This window comes from Macrotis lagotis, chromosome 7 (genome assembly GCF_037893015.1).
Source record: "Macrotis lagotis isolate mMagLag1 chromosome 7, bilby.v1.9.chrom.fasta, whole genome shotgun sequence".
In the NCBI taxonomy this organism is placed as follows: domain Eukaryota; kingdom Metazoa; phylum Chordata; class Mammalia; order Peramelemorphia; family Peramelidae; genus Macrotis; species Macrotis lagotis.
The window spans coordinates 62,554,519-62,561,379 of record NC_133664.1 but is presented as its reverse complement, the minus strand read 5'-3'; the positions used below and the strand labels follow the sequence as shown (position 1 = coordinate 62,561,379).

General features: G+C 35.7%; 1 long non-coding RNA gene across 3 annotated transcripts in view; it reads right to left on the bottom strand.

Annotated features, from left to right (window-relative positions):
- Positions 1 to 2,554: 2,554 nt before the first annotated feature.
- The window catches only part of LOC141492581 (uncharacterized), a 115,624-nt gene continuing 111,317 nt past the window's right edge, over positions 2,555 to 6,861 (bottom strand). For all 3 annotated transcript variants that reach the window (XR_012469968.1, XR_012469969.1, XR_012469970.1), the window contains 2 exons: positions 6,442 to 6,627; positions 2,555 to 2,785 (listed from right to left, as the gene is read on the bottom strand). This is a non-coding gene — a long non-coding RNA (uncharacterized LOC141492581). The remainder of the gene's footprint in view (positions 2,786 to 6,441; positions 6,628 to 6,861) is intronic.

Here is a 6,861-nt window from a genome sequence, read left to right as displayed (position 1 = left end):
GAATCATTCTGGATGCTGTGTTTGTCTTAATCCCCTAAAATGACCTTTGCTTTTGGGGTTATATATCATGCTATTGATATTTATTAAGTTTGTAGTCTCCTGGGGCAGCTAGGTAGTACAGTGGATAAAGCACCGGCCCTGGAGTCAGGAGTACCTGGGTTCAAATCTGGTCTCAGACACTTAATAATTACCTAGCCGTGTGGTCTTGGGCAGGCCACTTAATCCCATTTGCCTTGTAAAAATCTAAAAAAAAAGTTTGTAGTCTCCTGAAGACCCCAGTTCTTTTTTACAGAAGTTGTTGTCTAGCCACAGATCTCCTTTCCATCTCTTTTGCAACCCTAGTCAAGTGAGTATCCATCTGTAAAATGACAAAAGAATAAGTATAAAGTAGGAAAAGCTCTTTCAAACTTTTTAGGTGAAAATACTGACTCTAGTCTTTCATGATCCTGGTAGAGGATGCTCCTGGCAGGAATCAAATGCATTCTGGAAAGGGGACTTTCAACAAACACTATACCTACTCAGCCTTTGGTTACTATACTAAAACTTCCTTTGAATTTTAAGTGAATGCCAACTTCCCAGAATACACAGTCATCTAAGAGTAACAAAATTTCTGTGAGATAATAATCTGGAAGGTAATGGATATGGTAAGTAAGTAAATCATATCCTCCTCTTGTTATACTCAGAAAAAAGATTGTGTCAATTTGCACAATCCACATTTTTTCCACATTGCATCTAATGTTTTCTTCTTGTACCCTTTGGGGCTTACTAAGAATTAATAAAATGGAGACATCAATGAGACTTATCAACATTAGTAAAACATAACATCCTCTAGACTAATTTAATCTGCACCTGCTTATTATCTAACTACTATCAATTGAGTGATATCTATTAGCAAACCAATTGAGCTGCAGTAAACTGTTGTGCTTGCAGTGTAGATTGCCCAATTGACTCACAAGGGACTTTTTAACATATCAAAAGGGTGACAAAAAATGAATGTTGGTAACAAAGGGTAAAGACAATCTGAATTTTTCCCTTTTCCAAATTCAATCCCCTTCTGATTTAGGAACAAGAGACTCCCAGGTATATATATAGTTCATCCTCTACCCAAAAAATGATTCCCATCTATAGTCTCAGTCATCTTGTGGTCCTGTTGCCTCCAAAAATTTCTTGTAATGTGGAACTCCTTAACTGTTTCATTTTTTTTAATAATTCTTTAAAAAAAATTTTTCTTTTGTAAGGTAATGGGGTTAAGTGGCTTGCCCAAGGCCACACAGACAGGTAGTTATTAAGAGTCTGAGGCCAAATTTGAACTCAAGTATTCCTGTCTCCAGGGCCGGTGCTCTATCCACTGCACCACCTAGACACTCCTTTTTCAATAATTCTAGTTTCTAAAAACTTTTCCTTTTAGTACAGTGAAGTTTGCCTCATTGGAATTTCTAACCCATTCTAATTGATTGTAACTCTTCCTCTCTGCACTGAGCAGAAGACCTTCAAATATCACAAACTCCTTAAATCTCCTCTTGTCCAGGTCAAGGTAGCTCCTTGAATCATTCTATTTATGGCAAGGTTCCTGGTGTCACATTATCCTGATACTCCCTCTTTTTTTTTGGAAAGACTATAATAGGGTCCATCTATTACCCAATATAATGTTCCTTTTAAAAGATGTCACCCAGGTGTGGACACAATACTGCTATTGCCCAGTCAAGGCAGAGTACAAGGAGACTGTCACCTCGATTCCTTTGAATAGATATGTTTTTATCAAACCACCTTCAGATTGCATTAACTTTTTTGACTGACTCATCACACTAATGACTCATGTGTTGAATTCAGTCTACTAAAGCATTTGGGTTTGGGTTAGTTGTTTTATTTTTTCACATGAATCATTCACATGAAACCTAACTAATCTTTTAATGAGTTGAATCATTTGTTGATTCAATAGTTGAAAATTAGTGGACTTTTGAAAATCTGAGTGTAATACTTACATTTGTCCCAATTCTTTATCACTTTCACATAAACCTACTTTTCTAGGTTTTTTGAGGTCTTTCTGAATACTAATTCTGTACTCCAGCACATTAACTAACCTTCTCAGATTCCTATCAAATGGTTGTGTGATTTATAATCTATGCTTTCATCCAAGGCATAAAAATGTTGAACAGAACAGAATTGAGAAACAAAGAACTGTATTTCTAGAAACCTGCATAATGACACTGATCCCATTGATCAACACTCTCAGTAATCAGTTATAAATGTTAATATAACCTAAAGAATTTTTAAGTTTTTAATTAAGTAATTAAAATACAATCACAAATAACATCAATTCCACTTCTACCAACAGATAATATTTACTGAATAGAGCATCAGGTCTAAAGTCAGGAAGACTTATCTTCCTAAATTCATATCTGGTCTCAGACACTTACTGGTTGTATGACCTGGACAAGTCACTTAACCCAGTTTGCCCTCTCAGTTTCTACTTCGGTGTCTTTGCCAAGAAAATCTTAAATGGGGTTCACATGATTGAAAAAAATGACTGAACAACAAATTAAGATTTCCAAAGTCCTTTATTTGTATTATTTCATTGGAGCATCATGACAATATGAGATATGTACCTCAGATATTTTTATTCCCATTTTACAGAGAACTCTGTCTGAGAGAATTAAATGACTTACTTGCCCAGGAACAGCTGCCAATAAATGTCATGTTAGATTTGAATCCAGCTCTTCTTGACTGCAGCACTTTCTTTTTTCACAATGGAACAGAATGTATTATCCAGGAGGGAGCTCAGATCCTGGAACAGAGCATGAAACAGACCGTATGTGAATATTTAACAAAGACATCTCTCATCATAAAGAGGTCATGCAAGACCAAACTCATTTTCTATTTTGACAAGGTTACTGAGCAAGTATATTAGGAAAATACAGTAGATAGAGTTTACATAGGATTTACAATAAGCAATTAATAGTTTCTCTTGCTACTTTTTGGAAAGTGGAGCAGGAGGGTATAGTTATTTATATTTAGTTTTTTAGTTTTTGCAAGGCATTGGGGTTACCTGACTTGATCAAGTCACACAGCTAGGTAATTATTAAGTGTCTGAGGTCACATTTGAACTCAGGTCATCCTGATTCCAGGACCAGTGCTCTACCCACTCCCAACTCTCAGCTGCCCCTGGAGGGTATAGTTTAAATATTAAAAGTGCAAAAGTTGGGAGTCCGGAAAAACCTGATTTTTAAATCCTTTCTCAGTCATGTATTAACTTTGTGATCATGGACAAGTCTTTCAACCTCTCTGCAGTAAAAAGTCTCTAAGACTAAATATTATTGAGGAGAAGCCTATCTGTTTTGTTGGAGAAAGTTTATTCATCAGGAATTCTCTATAACAATGAAATAACGGGTCTTGTAAAAAAAAAGACTGAATATTTAGTTGGTTGATGCAATGACCAATCAGATGATGAAATAAGTCTCCCACTTCTTAGAAGCCATAGTCTGCAGATGCATAATGAGACCTATATTTCCAGACATTCCATTTGCATGACAATTATCCCAATACAAATCTATTTTGTTATACTTTTTTAAAAAGTCAAGAAAAAGTTTTTATTTGAATGGTGGTAGAGAGAATTGTGGAAGAGAATAACGGAATAGTGATAGAGATGAAAGAAGCAGAGATGAGACAGAAAATAAAAGAACATTCATGAAAAAAATACACAGAAGAAACCAAAAGGCAAAGGTTCAGAAGGGAAACAAATTAAGAGCAATGTTGGTACTATCACATTAAATTTAATATATATTCAAAAGAAAAAAGTCATATGTAGTGATTTCACAGTTTCTGTAGAGTCTGAATAGTCTCTACTTTTTAGTTTTCTTTGTATATGAAAATGTTCATAATTTAAAAAACTTTAAATGACATGACTCAAGTCTCAAATACTCTTTAAAGACTTTCCCAGACCATTCTAGGCTAAAGTGATCTTCTTTTCTTCAGAATTTCTAACATAATTATTTGGACTATCTATTTGGTAAAATGGTTTTCCGTTTCCTTTTTTCAATTCGTTTTACAGATGTGGAAATTGATTTGTGATGAGATTGCAGGGTAAGACCTTTGTTAGACTATAACACCCCCACTAGACCTGGACATATTAATTTGACCCCTTGCAAAGAGGTACTGATCTCTTCTGGGGGAGCTCATCATACCTTCCCACTAAGGTAAGTGGTTCCCAGCAAGAGACCCAGTGTCTATATTTAGCTCTATGAGAGGTGTTTCAATATTACAAGGTCCACTTCTGGTAATGTCATCAGATAGACTCAAGCACAAGTTTCCCCGATCATATCTGCTAGAGACAGATGATCATAAAAATTCATATATACATGTGCATACACATATGATACATGCTATAAACTTTTAATCAGAAAGTTAAAGTGTCACATATATTAAGTATCTACTATTTAATACAAACATTGTTGTCTTTACCTGAAATTTCCTAGAGGGAGAGATTGTTCATGCAGTCACATTGTATAAACATGACCAGATCTCATGGTTGACTTAAAAGTCATTCATCTGGGCTATAATTTGCCCCCAACTGCTCATTCCCCCACATTATTTGGTGAGCTCATCTGCTTCTAGGCATTCAATGAACAATCTTTACCTAGCTGAGTCCCAAATCCAGAAGTCCATGTGCAATCATCCCCCTGAGCCCTAGTACAACATCTTCAATTATGCCCTAGAAATTTTCACTTATTTCATCTGGCAGTGTCTCAGGTAAGACATGTCCAAAATTGAACTCAACCTCTTCTCCCTCCCCCCCACTCTTCCCCACTAAACTCACCTTCTTCCCAATTCCTCCATTCTTGTTGATGGCATGTCACCATGATATCAGTATTCAGGCTTGAAAGCTCAGTTATCATAGACTCTTCCTTTTCCCCTTACCTCCCACATCCAATCCACTCCCAATTCTGTCAGTTCCATCTATATATCTGTCAAATTACTACTCTTCAAACATTCTACATTCCAATTTCATTCAAGAAATAATTATTAGGCACCTACCATATGCAAGGCCTGGAGGATACAAAGACACAAATACAATAGCTTTATCCTTAAAGAGTTTACATTTGGCTGGCCCAATTAGAATACCGGTTGTTCTTTAATCTCAACCTACCATCTTTCACATGACCACACTACATTCCATCTTCAGTTCCATGCATTAATCAATTGCTATCTTTTCCACAGTTTTTTTTCAATCTCGCACTAAGAGTTTTCTTTCCCTACTCAAAAATTTTTTAATTTTTAACAGATTTCTCCATTGCCTTGCCTGGCACATAGTAAGCCCACAAATAAATGCTTATTGATTGAGTGATTGATAGCTTATCTTATATTGTAGCTAAGTCTTAACTAAAACAAATAATGATTTCCAAGAAATGATTGCCATCAGTAGAATTTACACTATATTTTCCCAATATCGTCTAATATTTAGTAGAATGTTGTTATTGCTGCTATTTAGTCATTTCAGTTGAGTTGGACTCTTCTGACCACATCTGAGGTTTTTCTGGCAAAGATAATGGAGTGGATTTCCTTCTCAAATTCATTTTACAGATGAGGATACTCAGGCAAAGAGGGCTACATGACCTAAAACACTACTAGCATCTGAAGCCAGTTTTTCAAGTCCAACATTCTATCCACTGCAGTGCCTAGCTGTCCCCATTTAGTAGAATTCTTCCACAAAATTAGTGTTTAACAAATGTTTGGTGAATTGATTGGAATGGTAGGTTCCATATAAATATATTTAGTTGATTTCTCTTTCATACATCTATATAGTCTTAAGTAATATTCATATAAACAAGATAGGGAGAAAAATAAAAGAGATGAGAGAAGAGAAAGGCCAAAACTCAAAATGATCTTATCAGGATTACCCTTGAAATAGTTTTGTTTCATTTAAGGACCTATTAGGTGAGGTGCCTAATAAATGTTGGGTTGAACTGGGAAATGAAGAAACAATTACAGAGTTAGCCTTCACATAATTTAAACTTCATACTTCTCTAACAATGTCAGTCATGATACAATACAAAAAAAGGCAAATATAATCACCTATGTTTTATCCATTCTTCTCTCCTTGGCCTTTTCTAATCCTTCTTTCTAATTTTCCCCTACCCATTCTCTTCCCATTTTTCATTCCTCTGGCTCATTTACTTTAGTCAAGTATGCAATTTTCAGCAACCTACTTCCTCACAATTATCTTTTCTTCCACATAAGCCATGGTCTTCAAGATGAGAGTGTGTTGGTCTGAGAAACAACATGGGGGCAGCATGGATAGAGCACCGTCCCTGGAGTCAGGAGGACCTGAGTTCAAAAAATATCTCAGACACTTAATATTTACTTAGCTATGTGATCTTGTGCAAGTCACTTAGCCCCATTGTCTTACAAAAACCACCAAAAACATTTTTTAAGTATGTGACTTACTCAGTATCACTCAAGTAAGAAGTGACAGGGTCAAGGATTTGAACACAATTACTCTTAAGGAAAAAAAACCCAACATGGAGGAAATGGAGGGCAAGTCAATGACAGCTTTGATTACAAGGGTCATTTCCAAGAAGAAGTTGATTGATTTTCTGTTGCAGAAATGTTGATGTGTAAAATCTTATTCACCTAAAAGAGGAAAAAGAGAAAGAAAAGATATTTTTAAGATTTGTTTTTTAAAGAAACTTCTTAATCTGTTTTGTTGCTATTTTTACATTGCAAACATTTACAGATGACAACCCCTTCATGAGAGGCCTTTTGTAACAAATTAAAAATTAAGTAAAACTAGGGGCGGCTAGGTGGTATAGTGGATAGAGCACCGGCCCTGGAGTCAGGAGTACCTGCGTTCAAATTCGGCCTCAG